The sequence below is a fragment of the Lissotriton vulgaris genome, chromosome 9 (genome assembly GCF_964263255.1).
Source record: "Lissotriton vulgaris chromosome 9, aLisVul1.2, whole genome shotgun sequence".
Taxonomy (NCBI): Eukaryota; Metazoa; Chordata; class Amphibia; order Caudata; family Salamandridae; genus Lissotriton; species Lissotriton vulgaris.
In genome coordinates, this window is record NC_141697.1 from 260803023 (window position 1) to 260825804 (window position 22782).

Here is a 22782-nt window from a genome sequence, read left to right on the forward strand (position 1 = left end):
TTTCTTGAAACAAGACAGAGGTTTCCTAGTGCTTATTATCATGTGCCTCAATACAAATTTCCTAATAATTTCTGTAGGGTCAGTAATGTGAGCTAATGGCTCATTGAAATGATGAGCCCAAGGGGCATACTGGGTAACTGGTTCATTTTAATGAGGGATTCCTACTAAAAGGAAGTGGAGTTTCTCGGTGAAATAAGGGGGGGGGGGGGGGGCTTACAATGCAAATAACAAGACGAATCAAGACTAGAATTAGCGAATCCCCGGGTCATTTCTTATTTCTCACAGGAGTCTCAGAAACCCACAATAATACCTGGCAACACTGCCCCTTCAACTTACCTGCATTCGTAAGTTTGGGTGGCAGATTTACAGTATACAGCTATAGGGCACTCATAATCGGGTCCCAGGTGGGAAAAGTGATGCCACAACCTAAGCAGATAAGAATTAGACCACTACATAGGGTGTGAAAGAAGAACACTTACTTACTAGCAAACTTGGTTCTTCGTCCTAGGACTTTTCGCGGAGTTTACGAACACTCAACGTGCTGTCCATTGGAACTAGTGCTGAATGGACGTCCAATGGTCGTGCGCAGCACTGGGGAGGTAGTGCTGCCGTCGGCCAACGCCCCGACGCAGCACTTAAGGGGTTAAAAGAACACAAGCAGAAAAAAGTAAACATGGAACCGTATAAACACAGTGGGCATACACTTGCAATAACAAAACCTAACATAGCAGCAGGTGTCTGTCTCCAGCATTATTAAATAGTCTATTGTTGTTTTACTGTTTCAGCATGGGTGTTACTTTTAGAACAAATGTGTTGCCTATTTTGGAACGATAAAACAATGATACACTATGGACAACAGCATTCCATAATAGTCTCCTGGTTGAGAGGAATTGGCCACATGGGATGCGGCGACCTGCAGAAATGAGCAGCAAGCAAGGGACTCAGCACTGCCTGGAGAGCTGCAGTATCCTCTTAAAAAACATCAAATTAAATAGAGGAGATTTAAAGAAATAAAGGGGAACTTCAAAAGGATAAAATGAAAGGACTGGCAAGCCAGCTTCGACACTAAAGCACACTCATTTTCAATTGGAGGTACCTATGTAATCAGAAAAGTCGTCATTCACAGAGCTAGACAGCCGATGACTGATGTGGACTGAACCATTACCTCATGCAGTACGCTCTTATGAAGGGAAGCAGAGTGTAAATGACACTCAGACAGACCAATGGCAGAACAAAGCTGACCAAAATGCCCTTTATGTAACTATATATATATATATATATATATATATATATATATGAAGCAGAGAACTCTGGGTAGTTCTCAAGTTTAGGTGGAAAGCAGCTCCTGTATAGAGCACTCTTAACACCAGCGACACTCTAGATCTGCTCACCTCAAATGTCTGCTTTTTTATCAAAGTCTTTAAGCATAGGATTAGCACAGTGCTATCCACGCCGAGATAGAAATGGACAGTCTTTTGACATTTCTACAGCAAAGTTTTTAAGCATAGGACTAGCACAGTGCTGTACTTGCCGAGCTGTAAAATGAGAAAAGCCATTTATCATGCCAGGCCCAATATTACAGCTTTGAATTGATAAAATACCAACCAAGCCAACCTGAAATGAATAAAAGCAACCCCTGATACAGTGTTTCGCTCTAACTAGAGCTCTTCAGAGAGGTATAGCTTTGTCCAGACACAAGGGAGCACCCGGTATAAATCAAAAATATACCCTTTCAGGCATAGAGTGAGGACTAAATTATTCAAAAAAGAAGCAGAGAACTCTGGGTAGTTCTCCAGTTTAGGTGGAAAGCAGATCCTGTATAGGGCTCCTTTTTGCTCAAAAACATATATGAGAGCACCTTGAAACACATTGATTAATGATGTGTAATGTACAAAACCTATTGTGTTTGATTTATTGAACTATCATGTTGTTCCATATATAATAATTACCTAACCCACATAGCGGGTACACATATCAACTAACTTTCCTCTTGGTTAACTAATAGCATTGTTATCAGGGCGTGTAAGGCATGAATGTTTCTAAGCTCATGTTTGAGGACTATCACTTTTAATAAATACCTTCAATCTAGTGATCTAATCGGATGCATCAAAATGAAATGCCTCTGCATGTTAATAAAACACACTTTTATGAATTTTGAACAGTATGGAAAAGTTGTTTACCTGACTCCTAGTTCTCTTCCAGAAGAAATCTCATCAAGGTCATAAGCACTGACAAGTTCCGCCCACAAGCAGGATCCCTGGAGCACTTTAAAAAATATTTTATTTATTTATTAATGGGTTTATACCGCCCTTGAATCAACTCCCGCAGGAGTATCTCTGCGCCAAAAACGCCAGTGGCAGGTGGAAGAGAACGGCCAATCAGAAAAAAGAGGGTGCTAATCAGAGATTCAAAACTAGCTAAATCTGGAACAGAAAGTTTTCAACCTTTTTCTGAAAATCAGATGGTCCGAACATTGTCTCAACAGATAAGGAAGCTTATTCCATAATGCAGGACCAACCACTGACAGGGCTTTACCGCCCTGTCTTACCTTTCTGATCCTGGGCACTCGCAAAAGAAACTGATTACTCGACCTAAGGGTATGGGCAGGGTTATACAGAATTAATTTCTCTGCCAGATATGAGGGTCCTAGTCCATGTAGGCCCTTGTGGACCACACAGCAGGTCTTAGACTTCACTCTTTGGCGGGCTGACAGCCAGTGCAGTTTTTCCAAGAGGGGATTTGAGGGGGATCTAGGAGGTGCATTGAGGACCAATCTGGCAGCAGAATTCTGCACCACTTGAAGTTTGCCAAGTACTTCTTCATTAGCCGATGCCAACAGTCCATTGCAATAGTCAAGCCGACTAAGCACTAGGGCCTGCACCAAAGTTTTTCTTGTAATATCAGGGAGTAGTGGAAACGCTTTGCGAAGAAGACCTATAACATGGAAACAGGATCCTACTACGTGCTTTCCTTGCTGCTTTAGGGATAGCTCCTGGTCTAAGCGTACCCCCAAGTTCTTCACCACCTGTTTAGGTTCAGGAACCAGGCCTAAATCTAACAGCCACCAATCGGGCCGTTTTATATACATATGATAAAAGATGATTCACACTTATATTAATAAATATTTACAGCCTATAAAAGACTAAGGCAGCCACATTTAATTGTATTTTAAAATCGAGGCCAATAATAATGTCACTTTAAAAAGGTAAGTGACTATAGAAAAAATTTCACAAACCTTTTTTTAGAGGAAACATGAAAAGGAAAGGAGGACAGAATTAACCAGTAGGCTGCAAGAAAAAGCATAGCTAACAAAACTGGCACTGTGCCTTTAAGAACCTTACAACAAACCCTGGTCTGACTTCTGGAAATAGGACACTGGAGCACTGAGCTGTGGCTTTCTTGACTAAAGCCAGTGGAAATCTAACCAAGACCAGCTTTCACTAAAAGTATTTATTGACTTAAAGTAGTCTTATACCTTTTTCTGACAGCAAAGGGGTTATTTTCCTATCAGAATGCCTTCACTTTTTGTGAAGCTTCCTTCTTGAGGAAAGAAAAAAGGCCCAAACAGATCCACACAGGGTATTCACTGCATGCAGACACTGCCAGAAACTCTCCAGAAGGACATTAAAGGACAGAGAGATCAGACTTCATGGACTTTAAAGAAAGCAGCAGGAGAAAGCTGTTGCATCTTCAAGAGGCCATGTGGAAGGTCATTCTTTCACCAGAGTGCCCTCCTAATGCTCTAAGGCCTTCCCAAGAGGCAGATCCATGAAAGAAGTCATCATAGGGAGAGGCATTGTTCCCAAGCGACGTCAAGGAGTATAACGGGCAATCTGCCCACTTGTTCGCCATTGACAGGTACTCCATCGAAACAGCACTTGAAGCGGAGATGCCAGTCAATGTGGTGAGAACCATGCCAGTCACCGCCGAAGCAGTTATCAACGTGAAAGACTCCTCTGTCAATATCGAAGACACTATCATCTATGTTGAGACCCTCTCCGTCAGCGTCAAAAAATTCCTTGTCGAAGTTGAAGTCACCTCCATCGACGTGCCAGTGCTAAGGCAAGTAAACAGCAGACCAGAGACCGCATGTAAAGGTCAGCAGTACCACAGGCGGCCCCTGAGCCATACTTTGAGTATTCCTGTTGTAAAAAAACAAGTTACTTACCTTCAATATTGCTCTTTCTGGTAGCAACTTCATCTAACCGCAGATTTCTCACCTTCTGAATATTTCCTAGGTTTTAGACGGGATTCACAAACCTTTGAGCGGGACCTCTGTGAGCCGATATGTGGCCCCTGTAGGAAGGTGGATATCTGACTATGGTTGCCCCCAACTTTTTGCCTGGTGTTTTGCTGGTTTTTCGACTTAGTTGACCTGGGGCCCTGCTATTCAGGACCCCAGGCCCACTGCTCTCTCTGTAAAATGGATTCCATGTACTCTAGGTACATATCTAATTGGATACTGAGTCACCTTATCAGTCCCTGTACAGCATACCTTAGGTATCCAGGGCCTAGGTGTACCCAGGGCCTACCAGGGGCTGAAGCATGTATTATGCCACCCCTGGCTGGCCATCTAAACAGACACAACTGGCTGCACGACAGCTGGGGCAAGGTGGTGTAATCCCCCTTTGCTTTAGATATAGTATCCCTATATCTAACCCTAAAATGGACACATATATTCCTATCAGTCACTCCTATGGCAGGCCTTATCAATCCTGAAGGCAGAGTACTTGGAATTATGTGAGATGGTGCTCTAGCATGAGCTGAGCCCATTTGCAGCTTGCGGAACCAAGTCCTAAAAGCTGTTCCATGATAACTTTGGTATAGCATTAACAAAACATGTCGAGTAAGGTGTCATACGATTTGGAATACTACCCCCTCGGCAATTCTGGCGACGGGGGTAGCATTCCACCCTTCTAGAGGGACACAACATGTATGTAACTGTGAACCCCGGTTAAAGTTAACTCGAGCCTCAGCATCACTAAATGGATGCTGCCACCACAGACACAAGTCTGACCTCCTGCTGCTGGGAGTCCTTCTAGCGAGGGAGGCTCGGACAAAGGGTCTCCTGCCTTGGGAGGTGCTAGCACCACCCCAGACAGGATTTTGTGTATTAGGTAGGCCAGGGCTGAAAGGAATGAGACATGCCTGGGGCACACAAGGTGTCCCTGTGAATATGCCGGTCTAAACCAGTTCCTGGGGCACTCCAGCCCCCGAGCTGGCGCAAGACCGGACAAAGGAAAGGGGGTGTAACCACCCCCCTTCCTGGTCCCACCCAGAGGAGGGACCTAGTCGTAGTGCAGCCCCCTTTAGCTGAATAAAGGTAGGAGCTGGTCCCATTCCAGATTAGATTATCCTGATCAACTTCACAAGAAGAAACTCTGGACTTCGACGTTCTGCTCCACAGAAGACTGAAGAAATCTCTCTTGTGGGCAAGGAGTGTCCACCCTGCACCAGCAGGCACCATCAGCGTCCAGCGGCTTCCCTTTGTCGTCTTCCTGTAAGGATCCAGACTTCAGAGCCCGACGAGACCCGGATTCCCAGACCTCTCAGACTTCAACCCACATCTGCAGCAGAGCTGAGACCCGTGGGTGCGACGAGACACGTGGGACCGGCCATCTTGAAAGAAGCAGCACTTCGCTCCAGCACGACTTCAGAGGCATCCTCGTCCAAGTGCTTTGGGGACTGAGAAGCCCCGACCCCGAGCAGCTCCTGCACCGAAGATCAGCCCTACAGCATCCATGAGATCTGCGTGGGGCCCTTCTGCCTGTTTGCTGCTCGACGCGTTGTCTGGTCACTTGCCGGCTGGCTAGTGACCTCCTAGACGACTAAGTCCCCCTCGCAGCCATCGCACGCCAACACAACCTCAACATCATATCCTACGCTGATGACACTCAACTGATCCTCTCACTCACCAAAGACCCTAACACCGCCAAAACCAACCTACATGAAGGAATGAAAGAAGTAGCCAAGTGGATGAAGCACAGCCGTCTGAAACTGAATTCAGACAAAACAAAAGTCCTTATCTTAGGTACCTCCCCCTCCGCTTGGGACGACTCTTGGTGGCCAGAGGCCCTTGGAAAAGCACCCATCCCGTCGGACCACGCACGGAACCTGGGCGTCATCCTGGACTCCTCACTCTCGATGACCAGACAAGTCAACGCCGTTTCATCATCTTGCTTCAACATTCTTCGCATGCTCAAAAAAACATTTTGCTGGATCCCCACCGAAACTAGAAAAACGGTAACCCACGCACTGGTTACAAGCCGCCTGGACTACGGAAACACCCTATACGCCGGTACCACCGCAAAACTCCAGAAAAAACTCCAACGCATCCAGAACGCATCAGCCAGACTCATACTAGACATCCCGAGTAAAGACCACATCTCTGGTCACCTGAAAAACCTCCACTGGCTCCCCGTCAATAAGAGGATAACATTCCGCCTCCTAACCCACGCACACAAAGCACTTTACGAACTTGGACCCGAATGCCTCAACACACGACTTTCCTTCTACACCCCCTCCCACCAGCTACGCTCCTCCAACCAAGCCCTTGCTGCTGTACCTCGCATCAACAAAACCACCATGGGAGGAAGATCCTTCTCCTACCTGGCGGCTAAAACCTGGACCTCACTTCCCATTCACCTTCGCCTCACTCAGAACCCCCTAGCATTCAGAAAGCAACTTAAAACCTGGATATTCGACAAGTAATTCCCCACCCTTCTCCAAGCGCCTTGAGACCCTCTGGGTATGTAGCGCACTATATAAATTAATTGACTTGACTTGACTGGTCTGGTTGCTCCAGACTGGCCCTTGCTCCCTTCCAAAAGAGGAGCACCCCGGACCCTCCTGGTCCACTCCAGACGCCGTTTCCACTCACCGCGTGGGTTGCCTTTGCCAAGGCCTGTTGAACCCGAATCCGGAGACGACACCGCCGACAGCGAGAGCCTGCGTGGGACAGCTCGTGCCTCCATACTGGTCGTCGAAGACACCGCCTGGTCCACGTGGCTGCAGAGACAAGCGTTCACCTTCACCTGATCGCGACGACGACATCTGGTTCCACTCCTGGTTCCACTCCAGTCACTGACTAGTGACTTTGAACATTGTCCCCTCTGCTTTCAGGTTCTTCTCTTCACCAATCCACCCTTGGATTGCATCGGACATCTTCCTCCTGGTCGCCTGCAGCATCTTTCTTCAAGGCTCCATAGACTTCGACGCGGAAACCCGACACGACTTCGCACCTATGCACTCGCAGCCTGTGGGTGAGGTAACACGAGCATTTCGCTGCTCAAGGGTAGCTTGACTCTCCTAGTGTCCAGTTCCGTTGTCGTTTTTGTCCTATCTAGTCAGGAACGTCCGTACTCACCTTTTCTTTAAACTGTACTGTCCATAGACTTTTGTACGCATCTCGCGTGTGAGTTCACACTCTGCACACGCGCTCCGTGGGCCTCCTATTACCTACCTCGAGTTAGTATAGCGTGGTCCCAGCGATCCTACAACCTCTGGACAGCTCCATTCCTTTACTTGACTTTCACATTCCACTTACTTAGTATATGGTTTGTCGTGCCCCTAGGGCACCATTGTAAATCGTGCAACTTAAACGTATTTTTCCTAAGAGTTTGTCATGTGCTTAGCCCTCTGACCTCATAAAGAGTTCAGAGGTGTATGTTAGTTATTAAATAACTGTTTATTTTCATAACAACCTGTGTGGTGTCCTTTTCATTTGGTATTCAAAGGTTATATGTGGTAAAACAGCTGGCTTCACATGCCATTCAGAGTTTAGCCTAAAGACTGCTTTTGTCCACGCTACTAGGATAGCTGGTCTATAAGGTTGACTTACAACCAATCACCATAAGGTTTGTTTGGACTGATACAAGGTGATCACTAGAACTAGTGAGCATCATATATCAGGCCAACTTCTCACATTGGTGGCAGCGGTTGGGATTTGAGCTTGCTGTTGTTTTTACCAAATATAATCTTGAGATATCATTTGAAAGATCACATAAGGTACCATAGGTACATATAACAAGCTTAGAAATACTCTGAGTTCTACTGAACCAGCTGTTGTAGTAGAAAGGGAGTAGCACACCCTGACTACAACTCTTAGCAAGGGCTCAGTAGGTAAACCCATAGTGTAGGTAAGTGCACCACTTACACCTCACTAGAAAAGCATGTCTACCACAGGAGGGAACACAGAGGGCCCCCTTGTGGTTGATGACCCCCCACAGGTCACTTCCAGATATGCAGCCCTTAGCTTCTAGGAGATGAAACAATTGTGTACCTCCAGGAAACTAAAACAGAGTTCTAACCCTACCACTCCTTTTCCGATAGGTCTCTTAGAGACATATGATGCCAGAAGGGCTTCTAATACAGGCCCCTCTAATCCAGATGGGAGCATGCCCCCTTAGAGGGAACCTTGGGTGATCCTGACCTTAACCTCCATGGAGCAGAAAGTGAAGAGGGGGAAGAGGAAGAGGAATTATCTGGGGATGAGGCAGACAAAGGTCCAGTAGTAGTCAGTAGGCTCACCAGGACCAACTTAAGCATACATGAGAATGGAACTGGGGGACCCCCATGCCTATCCTCAGGCAGGCTTAACCTTGGGAATAGAAGAGTTAGGTCTCACTCCAGAGGCTCTAACGGATCTGTTCATACCCATGTCTCTCAGGCATCTTCTCAGAGAGGGATGACATCCCCTCAGAGAAGAGAGCATGAAGCTAAGATGAGGGAAGTCAATCTGAGGATTGAGAGGGAAGAACTTGCCCTTACCAAAGAAAGACTTGCCTTTGCCAGAGAGCAGAAATTGAGTGGGGCAGACCCCACTAGTGGCAGCATTATCATTAGAGATAAAGACAGGAGTTTTGCTACTAGACACCTGAGTAAAATAGTGCCCCCCTTTAAACAAGGGGATGACATCCACAAATGGATGACTGCTTTGGAGAGGGCCTGCACTGTCCAGTGCATCCCCCAGAGTCAGTGGGCAGCTATATTGTGGCTCTCCTTTGAAGGTAAAGGTAGAGACAAGCTCCTCACTACTAGAGCTGAGGATGCTAACAATTACCAAGTCCTGAAGAATACACTGGTTGATGGGTTTGGCTTAACAACTGAACAGTACAGGTTGATGTTCAGAGACACCCAGAAAACTCAGTCTCAGGATTGGACTGACTTTGTTGATTGTGCCACTAAGGCTCTGGAAGGCTGGCTACTGTGAAGTAAGGATACTGATTACACATGATTGTATAATCTAATTATGAGAGAGCAAGTCTTAAATAATTGTCAGAACCAGTTATTACACCAGCAGCTGGTAGACTATGATCTGACCTCTCCACAAGAATTGGGTAAGAGGGCAGACAAATGGGTCAGAACCAGGATTAGGCCTAAGAACCAGGGTGGTGACCAAAAGAAAGAATCAACCAAGCCTCAAGAGAAGGGTGGGAATAAATCTTCTGATCAAACCACATCAGGGCCCCAAAAATCCTCTGAAAAGGGTGGGTCCCAGAATCCTTCCAATACCCAAAAGAAACCCTATTGCCATACCTGCAAACAGGTAGGCCATTGCATTGGAAAACTGATAGCAGTTGCCCAAGGGCCAACAACAATAAGGAGAACATACCCCCAAGTAACACTTCCCAACCTCCTGTTACTACTAGTAGTAATCCCCCAGGTGGTGGGAGTGCCCCCAAGAATTTGGGTGCATTTACTTTGGGAGCTCCTGGGGACTCTGGCCTATCCAGGTCCCCTGACTTAGATACTCTTGTCTGTGAGACTGGCATGGGGTTTGCCAACTTCACAGCTTGTCCCAACACTTTGGACAAGTACAGACAGGAGCCCCTCATCAATGGTTCAAAAGTTGAAGCCTACAGAGACACAGGGGCTAGCATCACCATGGTGACTAAGAGCCTAGTCCCCTCAAGGCAACTTTTACCTGGAGCCACATACCAGGTGACCAACATTGATGGAGTGCAGAGAGATCATCCCATAGCAGTGGTAAATCCCAGCTGGGGAGGTGTCACTGGCCCCAAGAGAGTAGCAGTGTCATCAAACTTGCCTGTAGATTGCCTACTGGGGAATGATTTAGAGATCTCAGCCTGGGCTGAGGTAGAGCAAGAAATCCATTTAAAAATGGTAAACCTTCATGGTAAGGTTAGTGGGGCAGTGATAGCCACAGCCCCAGTCCAAGATGTCCTCCCTGAACAGGTCAGGAGGGCTGTGCCAGTCACAGCCCAATCTCAGACAGATTCCTTCCCTGAACAGGTTGGCAAGGCTGTGATGGTCACAGCCCATACCCAAACCGAGTCCCTTCCTGAAAAGGTTGGTGGAGTTGTGATGGCCACAGCTCAAACTCAGACAGATAATAGTGTTGTGAAGCCTGAAACTATGGATCACTCCACTCAGACAGAGAGCATTGAGGAGGAAGAGAAATCTCCCTCCCACCAGACTTTAGGAAAGGATCAGCCTCCTCAGGGAACTGATCTGACCCCTTGTGAAGAAACTGCCCCAGAGGTAGTCAGGCCTAGCCTGGCAGAACCCCTGATGACAGTGGACCCTTCCAAGGTGGGACCCAGTCTGGAGCAGGCAACCTGCCCCTCTCTACCCTGCCTCAGTCAGCCCAGAGCTGTAGAGGTCAGGGACGCCAGTGGTGGACCCCAAAGGGCCCCCTGTCCAAAAGAACTCCCCAATCAGCAGATTAAGGGCACTGAAACTAGTAGTCCTAGTCAAGTGAAAATAAAACAAACTCCTGAGGGAACCCCCTTAAACTTAGTTAGGGACCTCCCACAGATGGACACTGTTGGGCACAGCCAAACCTGGGACCTAAAACCCCCAAACCTGACCTGTCCCTCCAGTAAGCCAAACAGAGGGACTCAGCCTCCAGCTTTAGGTAGCCAGAGGTTGACCCTGAGAGCTCACTGCAACTCAGTCCTGGAAAGAAAGGCATATATGGTGGATAGTGATTGGAGGAAGTTGAGCCCAACATTAGTGGAGTCTCACTTCAGTACTCCATCCCAACACCAGCCTTTTACTTTGCCAAAACACACCACAGGTAGAGATTCCCTATGGTGGAGACCCTCAGATACCCTTAGGGTGAGGGATTGCTTAGTGGACCATGAGATAGGGGGTAACCATTACAGTTCATATACCACCTCATATGGCCACTCAGGCAATATAGGCTTACCTGGTCAAGGATAGCCTTATCTCCTTTCGTTTGGGGGGGGGTTATGTAGGAAGGTGGATATCTGACTATGGTTGCCCCCAACTTTTTGCCTGGTGTTTTGCTGGTTTTTTCGACTTAGTTGACCTGGGGCCCCGCTATTCAGGACCCCAGGCCCACTGCTCTCTGTAAAAAGGATTCCATGTACTCTAGGTACATATCTAATTGGATACTGAGTCACCTTATCAGTCCCTGTACAGCATACCTTAGGTATCCAGGGCCTAGGTGTACCCGGGGCCTACCAGGGGCTGAAGCATGTATTATGCCATCCCTGGCTGTCCATCTAAACAGACACAACTGGCTGCACGACAGCTGGGGCAAGGTGGTGGAATAACCCTTTGCTTTAGATATAGTATCCCTATATCTAACCCTAAAATGGACACATATATTCCTATCAGTCACTCCTATGGCAGGCCTTATCAATCCTGAAGGCAGAGTGCTTGGAATTATGTGAGATGGTGCTCTGGCATGAGCTGAGCCCATTTGCAGCTTGCGGAACCAAGTCCTAAAAGCTGTTCCATGATAACGCTATACCATATACTCTTAAGTGCATTATGAACCTCGCGGTCAAATGCTAACTTTGGTATAGCATTATCAAAACATGTCGAGTAAGGTGTCATACGAATTGGAATACTACCCCCTCGCCAATTCTGGCGACGGGGGTAGCATTCCACCCTTCTAGAGGGACACGACATGTATGTAACTGTGAACCCCGGTTAAAGTTAACTTCAGCCTCAGCATCACAAAATGGATGCTGCCACCACAGACACAAGTCTGACCTCCTGCTGCTGGGAGTCCTTCCAGCGAGGGAGGCTCGGACAAAGGGTTTCCTGCCTTGGGAGGTGCTAGCACCACCCCAGACAGGATTTTGTGTATTAGGTAGGCCAGGGCTGAAAGGAATGAGACATGCCTGGGGCACACAAGGTGTCCCTGTGCATATGCCGGTCTAAACCAGTTCCTGGGGCACTCCAGCCCCAGAGCTGGCGCAAGACCGGACAAAGGAAAGGGGGTGTAACCACCCCCCTTCCTGGTCCCACCCAGAGGAGGGACCTAGTCGTAGTGCAGCCCCCTTTAGCTAAATAAAGGTAGGAGCTGGTCCCATTCCAGATTAGATTATCCTGATCAACTTCACAAGAAGAAACTCTGGACTTCGATGTTCTGCTCCACAGAAGACTGAAGAAATCTCTCTTGTGGGCAAGGAGTGTCCACCCTGCACCAGCAGGCACCATCAGCGTCCAGCGGCTTCCCTTTGTCGTCTTCCTGTAAGGATCCAGACTTCAGAGCCCGACGAGACCCGGATTCCCAGACCTCTCCGACCTCAACTCACATCTGCAGCAGAGCTGAGACCCGTGGGTGAGACGAGACACGTGGGACCGGCCATCTTGAAAGAAGCAGCACTTCGCTCCAGCACGACTTCAGAGGCATCCTCGTCCAAGTGCTTTGGGGACTGAGAAGCCCCGACCCCGAGCAGCTCCTGCACCGAAGATCAGCCCTCCAGCATCCACGAGATCTGCGTGGGGCCCTTCTGCCTGTTTGCTGCTCGACGCGTTGTCTGGTCTTTTGCCGGCTGGCTAGTGACCTCCTAGACGACTAACTCCGACAACTTTGCTGCTGGTCTGGTTGCTCCAGACTGGCCCTTGCTCCCTTCCAAAAGAGGAGCACCCCGGACCCTCCTGGTCCACTCCAGACGCCGTTTCCACTCACCGCGTGGGTTGCCTTTGCCAAGGCCTGTTGAACCCAAATCCGGAGACGACACCGCCGATAGCGAGAGCCTGCGTGGGACAGCTCGTGCCTCCATCCTGGTCGAAGACACCGCCTGGTCCACGTGGCTGCGGAGACAAGCGTCCACCTTCACCTGATCGCGACGACAACATCTGGTTCCACTCCTGGTTCCACTCCAGTCACTGACTAGTGACTTTGAACATTGTCCCCTCTGCTTTCAGGTTCTTCTCTTCACCAATCCACACTTGGATTGCATCAGACATCTTCCTCCTGGTCGCCTGCAGCATCTTTCTTCAAGGCTCCATAGACTTCAACGCGGAAACCCAACACGACTTCGCACCTATGCACCCGCAACCTGTGGGTGAGGTAACACGAGCATTTCGGTGCTCAAGGGTAGCTTGACTCTCCTAGTGTCCAGTTCCATTGTCGTTTTTGTCCTATCTAGTCAGGAACGTCCGTACTCACCTTTTCTTTAAACTGAACTGTCCATAGACGTTTGTACGCATCTCGCATGTGAGTTCACACTGCACATGCGCTCCGTGAGCCCCCTATTACCTACCTCGAGTTAGTATAGCGTGGTCCCAGCGATCCTACAACCTCTGGACAGCTCCATTCCTTTACTTGACTTTCACATTCCACTTACTTAGTATATGGTTTGTCGTGCCCCTAGGGCACCATTGTAAATCGTGCAACTTAAACGTATTTTTCCCAAGAGTTTGTCATGTGCTTAGCCCTCTGACCTCATAAAGAGTTCAGAGGTGTATGTTAGTTAATAAATAACTGTTTATTTTCATAACAACCTGTGTGGTGTCCTTTTCATTTGGTATTCAAAGGCTATATGTGGTAAAACAGCTGGCTTCACATGCCATTCAGAGTTTAGCCTAAAGACTGCTTTTGTCCACGCTACTAGGATAGCTGGTCTATAAGGTTGACTTACAACCAATCACCATAAGGGTTGTTTGGACTGATACAAGGTGATCACTAGAACTAGTGAGCATCATATATCAGGCCAACTTCTCACAGCACCATGTAGCTTCGCACTGATGCTATTCCACTCTGGAAATGACTATGCGGGACCCATATAGGTATCACTGCTTCATGGACATCAGTTGCTTTCAAGGCTGTCTGCGCCCCCAGACGTAGAGCAACAACAGCAAATTGGCTTTGACCAGTGTGCAGGTTTCTAGACTTGAATTCTTATTAATGGATGAAGTCCAATTCACAGAACGGGTAGGATTAGATAGTCTGTGAGGGATCTGCAGTTAGATTGGGTCCCTACCAGAGAGAGCATTACTGAAGGTAAATAACTTGTTCTTCAGATAGAGAGTTCTAACTGCAGATTCCTCACCTTTTGAACAGACCAGAGCAGTACCAATGAGGAGGTGAGCCATGAATTTCGCTCACAACCAAAAAGTCCCGCAGGACCAAGCAGGCAAAATGCCCCTCTGGGCAAACCTGGCTGTACAGAAAGTAGTGCTTGGTAAACGTGTGGTCTGGTGGAATGAGCACACAGCCTTTTAGACACTGCTTTCTTGAAGCAGTGAGTTCCAGTGAGAGAGGGTCCTTTTCTGCACGGCGTTGCCACTATGGGACAGTAAGCAACTTAGGGCACTAGAGAACCTCAAAGGACTGTCACCGATGGGACATGATTGGTATTTCGAAACCAGGGGCCTGTAGGAGGAAGGCACATTAGTACCCCTGGAAAAGCTAGAGAGGGACTTCCGCCTGGCCGAAAGGGAAACCTTCCACTATCTCCATGTCAGACACGCACTGATATCACACATTACCTTGGGGACGGAGATCCCAGATGCTAACCCCCTAGAGGAGGGAGAGATGGCCGAGTCCCTGTCTAATGGGGCTATTTCTTGCCTGTACAGGGAAATAGTGAACAATTCTCCGGAACAGCTTCAAAAGTTGAAGGAGGCCTGAGAGACGAATGTGTGCCCGTTTGTATTGCCTTTGCCCATTCTCTATCCTCAAAGTCCAAGGGTAGTGGCAGAACGAGCAGGATTCCGCATGGTACAACTCTGCATACCACATAGGGCATTATTACAGATCAACCCTACAAAACATGACTGATAAAACTAACGAGACGTGCCTGCATGGTTACGAAATGGTGCGATCCTTCGATCATATCCTCTGGAAATGGGCAGTAATACAAATAAAACTGGTAGTCGGTGAATGGCTGCATGACACAGGCATTGGGGTTTGCACAGATTGCACACCGAAGCAAACACTGCTTAACACAGTGGATAAGGAATCAACCACAGCGCACAAGTAAAGCTAGACTGCATTGGGCCTGGTGATAACAAAAAACAACATCGCTTAAAAATGGGGGTGGAGGACACTCTACATTGGAAAAATTTAAACAAGGGCATAGACTGGTACATGCTCGAGGAAAAAACATTACATGAGGGCAGTGGCTACCCCAAGATATGTACTAAGATTTGGGTAGCATGGGGGGGGGGTCTGGGGGGGGAGCGACAGACGTTCCGGGGAGGAAGCATTCTGGCTTTTTACCCCAGCCAATGTGACACAGGGAAGAGAGCTGTGCAATATGGTGTGTCTTTTTGTTTTGATAAAATACCAAAAAAAAAATTTTTAAAAATATTTCAGGTGCCTTACATTGTAGGGCTACAAATGAATGTGATGTAATTCAAAATGTTAAAGATTTCACAAGGTACGATGCTGGCTCATGGTACTATGTTGTAGACAGCCATCACTACAATGTCATAATATTTTCAGCAAGGAGTGGGTGATTAACCCCCAGATGTTTCCAGGAATTTGTTTATTAATACATTTCATATAGCACTCTTATTTGTTTAAATGCAGAGTCCTGACAGAGTGAGTGTGAGAGGTAATGAGACGTGTGAGTGAGAGTGCAGCACACAGACTTTCAATGCTTAAAACCGTTTCACATAAGTCAATTGGCCACCCTGTAAACATGCCCTGCATTATTCCTTCTTTAAATTAAGTCTGTCCTTTCTAACAATTACTGCAAAACAACATATTTTATAGAGTTTTCATATTTTTAAAACACTTTCTGTCTATTGTGGGTGTTAACACATCTGAATAAATACAGGATATACATGTGGGCCACACACAGGGGGAATGTTCATCACTGGATAGCGTGAAGTTAAGTAGTGCCCAGTCTCTGAGCCCTATCAACTGGACTGTGTATGAACATGTTGGTGGTTCTGTTTTGTGTCTCGGGAGCCCAACCCATACCCCGTTCCCCCCTCTCGGTCTTCTACACGGACGCCCTTGTACTGCATCCACAGTCCTCAAATCTTTTGAAACTTGTGGGGGCAACACAGGGCCCAGTAGGTTTCGTGCTCTGCTAGCTGACAAATCTTTTTCCCAGTCTCTCACCATGGGAGATCTGCCCACCCCCAGAGTCTTGCCATATTGCGCTTTGCCACCCCGATGCTAGGTGCACATACTTTTGGGCCATTTCTCTGCTCCAGCTATGCCCAACAACAGCCACTTGGCCTCTAGTGGGATTGTCAGTCCTGTGACTTGCTTCATTACCTCTGCCACTCTGTTCCAGAAGCTTTGAATTACTGGACAGACCCAGAGTGTGTGATAAAAAGTACCCACACTGCTGCAACTCCGAGTACACTCAGCTGACTCGCAGCGTCCCATTTTGAGTAACCTGGAGAGGTACAACCTCTGCAACACACGGACTTGTATCAGGCAAAATCGTGCATGTATAATGATCTCATTAGGGCATTGCAGATCCTCGGTCCATTCATTTTCCAGGAGACCCAGGTACATTGTCTGGGTCTCTCTCAGCTAGGTAAGGACGTCTGGGGAATTGTTCATAATCTTTTTGTAAATTAACGAAACCGCCTCGGTGGCCATAGGATCTAAAAGTAGTCAGTCGTCCATAAGGCAGTAATCCAGAAGTTGTTCCCCCTCAGGCATGTGGCATTTTAGCGCGTTCTGCAATTGCATGTAGCGAAAGACTTCCCCCCTGGCCCAGTTCGTATTCAGACTTCAAATCTTTGAACAACAGCAATGCACCCCCTCTCTAGACATCACCTAACTTGTGTATTCCTGTTGTGTATATATATATATGTAGTAACAGAGACCCCCTAACACATGAAATCTTCTAGGACAGGGCAAAACACAATGTGGGTATCTTCCTAGACAGTAAAGAATCACCATAAACAAATTCAGAGTATATGTCTCATAGATCATGGACAGAAAATGTCAAGCAAACAAAAGCAATACAAATAATCTATTTTATTCAGTACATAAAGTATAAAGATAAAAGAAAAATACGTGTTCAACATGTAATACTCACTATTAATAAAACAATTAAAATAAAATACATTTCATAAGAGCAACAATTAAGTTAAAACAATTACAATCCAATGATTAATGCTGCGGCAGAACTGTGTGAAATTCGACGCGAGTTTCGGCGTGTTGGGACGCCTTCGTCAGGAACGAATATGCTACTTACCAGTATGCATCTGTTCTTGGCATGTAGGGCTGCTGACATTCATATCTGTGCATAGATCGCCGCCTAGTGTTGGGTCTGGATGATTGCACATTGTTGTCCTGGAAGAGTCTTCGAAGTAACACGAGATAGGTGGCTCCTCCCCTGGACTACAGTGCACATGGGCATCCACTCCATCCTCAGAATGTTTTTCGCCATTGTGGCAGAGATGGAGTGTAATACAGTAAGTGATGACCATGCTAAGAGTAATTCTGAGTGCTGCAGCCGCTACAGGCGCCGGGGAAGAGGGCGGGCGATATGAATGTCAGCAGCCCTACATGCCAAGAACAGATGCATACTGGTAAGTAGCATATTCGGTTCGAGGCATGTGGGCTGCTGAATTCATATCTGTGCATAGAATATATAGCAGTCCCTCTATTAGCGGCGGCCGCCCGTGCCAGCTGCAGCAGTCTGAAAAAGTGTTTTTACAACAGCCTGCCCTATAGCTGCCTGCTGTTTGGAGTGCACATCTACGCAGTAGTGTTTTGTAAATGTGTGTATGGTAGACCATGTGGCTGCTCTACAGATTTCCTCTAAAGGACTGTTTCCAAGGAAAGCCATGGAGGCCCCCAACTTTCGTGTGGAGTGGGCTCTCGGGGGAACCGTTAATGTGCGCTTAGCCTTTTGATAGCAAATCTGTATGCACTTAACAATCCACCTGGCTATACCTGCTTTGGAAATGGGGTTGCCTTTGTGTTGTGGTGAAAAGGCAACAAACAGTTGTTTTGTTTTCCTAAAATCTTTTGTCCTATCTATGTAGTACATTAGAGCTCTTTTGACGTCTAGTGTGTGGAGCATTCTCTCTGCCACTGAATCAGGATTCTGGAAGAACACTGGCAGTTCTATAGTTTGATTCATATGGAACTGTGAAACCACTTTAGGCAGAAACTTAGGGCTAGTGCGTAGTACCACCCTGTTGGAGTGAATCTGTATGAATGGCTCCTGAATAGTTAGTGCCTGAAGTTCACTAACTCGTCGTAGCGATGTGATTGCTATTAGGAAAGCCACTTTCCACGTCAAGAATTGTATCTCGCATGAGTGTAGAGGCTCAAAAGGTGGACCCATCAGTCTCGTGAGGACCACATTCAGGTTCCATACAGGTGCTGGTGGGTGTCGGGGAGGAATAACTCGTTTGAGTCCCTCCAAAAAAGCTTTGATGGCAGGCACTCTGAAAAGTGAGAGATGCTGCCTGTATTGGAGATAAGCTGCTATTGCGGATAAATGTATACGAATGGAAGCATAGGCCAGATTGCATTTGTATAGATGTAACAGATAACAGATGATGTTGTGAGTAGATGCAGCTAGCGGATTAATGTTGTTGTTGGCACAATAAATGACAAACCGCTTCCATTTTGCCGCATAACATGCTCTAGTGGTGGGCTTTCTTGCCTCCCTTATGATATCCATACAGTCAGGAGGCAGGTTGAGGTAGCCAAATTCTAAGACCTTGAGGTGCCAGGTTTTTAGGAACCCGGTGGTGCCAGGGGGAACACCCAGAGACCTCTTGAGTTCTTCCTGTTCTGGACCACAGAAACACAGAGTCTTCTAGGTGATGTCAAGGATCGAGTTTTATTGGCTGCAACCAAGTAACAAGCGTCCTAGAAGTACAACAGCACGGTGTGTATATTCTCAGGAGACACACGGACTTGTATCAGGCAAAAAGACAGGGACAGGTGTGTGTATGATAAAGCGTGGTTTGTATGCAGTAAACGGTTTATGACATGTTGTGCCTTGATGCTAATCTCGCTCGGCCATTGGGTTGGGGACTGCCCGAACAGGTTTGGCTGGAGGCAGTGGAGGCAGCTCGCCCAGGTCACAGAGGAGTCAGCAAAGGTGGACGTGTCCTTTCAGATCGAATTCAGCCTTGGTCAATTGACTATGTAAGGGCAACCACAAGATGGATGCCGCTCACAAAATGGAACCCGAGGGTTCAAGACAGAAAGTATGATTTAGGGGTGTTCTCGTCACTCAATCGTGACGCAAATGCACAGGTATAATGTCCTAATCATTACCGGTCTGCCAATACCAAATTCGTCACGGTATGATGATATTTTCTGACACGAGTGTTGAGCTTCGGTACCACATTATAGTGGGGTCCAGAATTTTCAGTACCACAACCTCAGGAGCTAAATCGCCAGGTTGAGCTGTTGCGGATCTGGATGCTGAATGTCGCCATGGCTCTGCATCAAAAGCCTGGGCGTGAGGTGCAGCCTTTGATGCGGTACCACGGAGAGTTCTAGAAACGTGGTGTACCATGGTTGGCGTGCCCACGTTAGAGCAACCAGGATGAGAGTTATCGAGTGTTGCTTCAGCTTGCGTGCCACTAGCGGTATCAGTGGTGCTGGGGGAAAAGCGTACGCAAATATGCCTGACCAGTTCATCCATATCGCATTTCCCTGCGACTGTGGGTGTGGGAACCTGGCGGCAAAGCTTTGGCATTTTGCGTTTTCCCTTGTGGCGAAGAGGTCTATCTCTGGATGCCCCCACTGCTGGAAGTACGGTTGGAGTACTGATGGATGTGTTTCCTACTCGTGCATCTGGTGGCTGTGCCTGCTGAGCAGGTCCGCCATCTGATTGTCCTTGCCTGGGAGGTGTTCTGCCATGAGGAAGATGTTTCTCTGAATGGTTCACTTCCACATGTTCTGAGCCAGATGAAACAACTGTGGAGAGTGTGTACCTCCCTGCTCCTGTATGTAGTACATGGCCGTCATGTTGTCCGTCCGGATCAACACAACCTTGTTGCACAAATGTACTTTGAATGCTTTCATTGCCATGAAGATAGCCATCAGTTCCAGAAGGTTGATGTGCATCTTCTTCTGCTGTGCTGTCCATAGTCCCTGCACTGTGTAGTGGAGTACATGAGCTCCCTATCCCTGGAGAGATGCGTCCGTCGTCAGTATAATCTGTGGCACAGGCTCCTGGAACGGTCGGCCCCTGCAAAGGTTTTGTGGATTCCACCAATGCAGAGAGTTGTATGCGCGACCGGTCACCAACACTAGGTCTTTCAATTGTCCGTGAGCCTGATTCCACTGACGTGCTAAGCACTCCTGAAGCGGACGCATATGTAGTCTCACGTGCGGGACTATGAAGATGCAGGAGGCCATCATGCCTATCAACTGCATGAACACTCGTGCTGGAAGCAAGTGTTGTGGTTTGAATTTCCGTATCAGTAATTGCATGCTCTTGATCCTCACTGAATTTGGCTGTGCTTTGGCTGCCAGAGTGTCTATTGTCGCGCCCAAGTACAGCCGTACATGGGCGGGCTGAAGGTGGGACTTTGGATAATTCAGTGAAAACCCCAGATCGTGAAGAAGGTGAATGGTGTGGGACATGTGGGCGGCACATTGCTGGGCCGACTTTGCCTGGATAAGCCAGTCGTCCAGATAAGGGTAGACGTGAACGTTCTGTCTCCGTAGGTGTGCAGCCAATGTCGCCAAGCACTTGGTAAACACCCTGGGTGCTGTCGTCACTCCGAAAGGGAGGACCTTGAACTGATAATGCTGATCCTGAATGGTAAATCTGAGATATTTTCTGTGTGACGGGTGTAGCGGTATATGGAAATATGCATCCTTCAGATCTAGTGTTGCGAGGAAATCTCCCTGACTGAGTAACGGTAGAACCTGCTGTAATGTGAGCATGTGAAAGCGTTCTGATAGAATGTACTGGTTTAGGGGCCTGAGGTCCCGTATGGGTCTGAGGGACCCGTCCTTTTTTGGGATCAAGAAGTACAGCGAGTACACCCCTGTACCTTTTTGTTCCACAGGCACGAGCTCTATGGCTCCTTTTTGCAGCATGCTGACTACCTCCTGCTGCAATAATTGTAAATGCTCTGCGGACATAGGACGGTGTCTTGGGGGTATGTTGGGTGGAGTGGATGTTAACTCCAGACAATAACCGTACTGGATAAGCTGCCTCACCCACCTGTCTGTAGTGATGGATTTCCAGACCGGCAGGAACTGTTGTAGTCTCCCCCCGACCGGTGTTGTATGGTCGGGGGGCAGTGACAAGACGTCACTGTTTGTTAGTGGCGAAGGATTGGGAGCTGTTGTTTCCACGACCTCTGCCCTTGGTGCTGTTTCCACGATAGCCACCCCTATTGTGTTTGTTGTAGGTGGTCTGCGTGCCTCCTTTACCGTATTGTGTCTGCTGGGACAGCTGGCCTCTGGAAGCTCCTCTATTGCTGGAGCGACGAAAGGAACCACCCCTGAACTGCTGCGACTGTAGAGCCCCCATAGACTTTGCAGTCTCTGTGTCCTTCTTAATGTTTTCTAAGGTGGTGTCCACCTCTGGGCCAAATAAGTAATCAGGGTTAACCGGCTGATTGAGTATGGTGGTTTGTATCTCGGGCTTGAAGCCGGAGATTCTCAGCCAGGCATGTCTTCGTAACATCACACTTGTATTAATCGCCCTGGCTGCAGTGTCTGCTGCATCCAGCGCACACTTAATAGATGTGTTTGATATAAGTTTCCCTTCTTGTATTAGCATCTCTGCTGCCTCCTTATACTCATCTGGCAAGTGTTGTAACAGGGTCTCGAGTGTATCATAATGAGCCCTGTCATATCTGGCTAAGAGTGCCTGTGTGTTGGATATTCGCCAGACATTGGCCGCTTGAGCTGCCACCCTTTTCCCTGATGCTTCTAGCACTTTAGATTCCTTGTCAGGGGGAGGAGCTTCACCCGTTGTTTGCGAGTTCGCTCTTTTACGGGCATTGGAAACAACCAGAGAGTCCAACGGCAACTGTCCCTTGATATACGTAGAGTCCACAGGTGCTGGTTTGTATTTTTTCTCAATTCTGGGGTTTATTACCCTTGCCATTGTGGTCTCCTTAAAGATGTCTCCAGTGTGTTTTAGGACATCTTTTAGCATGGGTAGAGTTTTGACAGTTCTCTCGGAGGTTGAGAAGGTGTCAAACAAAAAGTCCTCTTCAATAGGGTCAGCATGGAGCTGGACATCATGATTTTTTGCTGCCCTCTCAAATAGGTGCATTAGACGCAGCCGTGTCTTCTGTAGGTGAGGTTTTAATAGCATAGACATGACTGTCCAGGGAAGTTTGTGGATCCCCTGGGTCAACAGCGTCTGTCCAGGGTTCAGTGTGATCTTCTGGATCAGTGTCTACAGGATAACTGTAATCCTCATTGTCACCATCCCCTAGATCCACATCTGAGTATGTGGGTGAAATAGAAGCAGTGTCTTGTCCATGTGGTTGTATAGGTTCAAAAAGAAGAGGTGACGTAGCAGAATCCTCTTTTTCTTCAATGGAATTTTATATGACTCCATAGGCTGTTCTGGGGCGATCTTTCGCTTGAAAATGGAAAGTCTACCCGTCTCAGCGTTGATGAATTGCCTC

At 47.6% G+C, this 22782-nt stretch overlaps 1 protein-coding gene across 1 annotated transcript in view; it reads right to left on the reverse strand.

The window, feature by feature from the left end:
* MLH3 (mutL homolog 3) overlaps positions 1 to 22782 on the reverse strand; it is a 325229-nt gene that overhangs the window by 114090 nt on the left and 188357 nt on the right. The gene's annotated exons all lie outside the window — the stretch shown is intronic.